At 37.5% G+C, this 2293-nt stretch overlaps 1 pseudogene; it reads left to right on the plus strand.

Annotated features, from left to right (window-relative positions):
• Positions 1 to 158: 158 nt before the first annotated feature.
• Positions 159 to 717, plus strand: LOC100478126 (annotated as a pseudogene).
• The last annotated feature ends 1576 nt before the right edge of the window (positions 718 to 2293 follow it).

Here is a 2293-nt window from a genome sequence, read left to right on the forward strand (position 1 = left end):
GAAAGCAAGATTGGTTCTATATTAAAAAATCAACCAATGCAGATCACTACATGTGATTACCTCAATAGATATAAAAACATTTTTTTGACTAAATCCAACACCCAGTGATAATAAAACAACTCAACAAAAATGAAGAGAAGCTTTGACTGTTGGCTCAGAGGAGGCGAAGGTGCAACTGTCTTCAGTTGTCCCGAATCCAGGTTCATTTGACACCAGCCACCTCTACCATGCAGCCTAAGTTTGACCACAAAGAGATCAAAGTTGTGTACCTGAGGTGCACTGGTGGGCAAGTTGGTGCCATGTCTGCTCTGGCCCCAAAGATTAGCCCATGGGGTCTGTCTCCAAAAAAGATGGGTAATGGCATGGCCAAGACAACTGATGATTGCAAGGGTCTTAGGATTAAAGTAAAACTGACCATTCAGAACAGACAGGTGCAGATTGAAGTGGTACCTTCTGCCTTTGCCCTGATAACCAAAGCCCTCAAGGGATGGCCAAGAGTCAGAAAGAAGGAGGAAAACAGTAAGCACGGTGGAATTATCACTTTTGATTAGACTGTCAACATATTGCCTGACAGATGTGGCACTGATCTGTAACCAGAGAACTTTCTGGAACCATTAAAGAGATCCTGGGGACTGCCTAACCTGTGTTGATGGCCCTACCCCTCATGTCATCATAGATGATATTGATAGTGGCGCAGTGGAGTGACCATCTAGTTAAGAACTACAAAGGAAATTATTTCAATAAAGGATCATTTGACAATCAAAAAAAAAAAAGGAAGGGAATAAAACTATATCAAAATGATAATGGGCATCTATGAAAACCTAGGGCTAATATAATATTTAATGGTAAAAGAATGTTTTCCCATTGATTTGCAAACAAGGGTATGTTGTCACACTTTTATTCAATGTTGTGCTGAAGATCCTAGCCAATCAATAACAAGAATTAAAAAAAGGGAAAGAAGAATTAGATTTGACTGTATTTATAAATGATACTATTATTCATTTGGAAATTTCTAATCAATCTTTAAAAACATTAGTCTAAGTAATGAGTGAGTTTAGCAAGGTAACAGGATGTAAGCAAGATTAACACAANTACAAAAAAAATCAATTCCACGTGCTAGGAATGCAATCATAAAAGTAATACCATTTAAAATAACATCAAAGACTTAAAATACTAACAGTTAAATATAATCAAAATTATGCTCACCTTATACACATAAAATTACAAAAATATTTTTGTACAAAATCAAAGTATATCTAGCTAACTGGGGAAATACATCATGTCCGTTGATTGGAAGACACACTACTGTTAATGTGTCCATTCTCTGGAAACTGATCTTTAAATACAGTACATTTCCTGTCATATTTCTAGCAGTCTTTTTTGGAGTCTTTAAAATAAATTTACAAGATGATTTAAAATTTACTTGTAACTGCAAAAGGCCTATAATATACAAAACTTAAAAAAAAAAAGGTTTTTAAGAATCTCAAGAATTCCTATAATGCTATAGCAATACAGACAATGTAGTATAGCTGAAAAAATAAATATATAGGTGGAGAGTACCAAACTGTCTATAAATAGAACACACATACATAAATAATTGATTTTTAACAAAGCCACCAACATAATTCAAAGGGGTGGAGAATAGTCTTTTCAACAAATGGTGTTGGGACGGTGGTATCCATATGGAGAAAATGTGCATTGACCCTTATCTCACACTCTATCCAAAAATTAATTAAAAATGGATCATGCACCTAAATGTAGGAGCTACTGTTTTTTTTGTTTTGTTTTGTTTTTTTAGATTTTTTATTTATTCGGGGCGCCTGGGTAGCGCAGTCCTTAAGCGTCTGCCTTTGGCTCAGGGCGTGATCCCGGCCTTACGGGATTGAGCGCCACATCAGGCTCCTCCGCTGGAAACCTGTTTCTTCCTCTCCCACTCCCCCTGCTTGTGTTCCCTCTCTCGCTGGCTGTCTCTGTCAAATAAATAAATAAAATCTTTAAAAAAAAAAGATTTTTTATTTATTCATTTGAGAGAGAGAGCCAGCGAGAGCATGGGAAGAAGGGTGGGTCAGAGTTAGAGGAAGAAGCAGACTCCCTGCTGAGCAGGGAGCCCAGATGCCAAGCTCCATCCCAGGACTCTGGGATCATGACCTGAGTGGAAGGCAGACGCTTAACCGACTGAGCCAAGCCCCAGAGCTACTGTTGTTAAACTACTTTTTTTTTTTTTTAAGATTTTATTTATTTATTCGACAGAGATAGAGACAGCCAGCGAGAGAGGAAACACAAGCAGGGGGAG

This window comes from Ailuropoda melanoleuca, unplaced genomic scaffold (genome assembly GCF_002007445.2).
Source record: "Ailuropoda melanoleuca isolate Jingjing unplaced genomic scaffold, ASM200744v2 unplaced-scaffold34521, whole genome shotgun sequence".
Classification (NCBI taxonomy): Eukaryota; Metazoa; Chordata; class Mammalia; order Carnivora; family Ursidae; genus Ailuropoda; species Ailuropoda melanoleuca.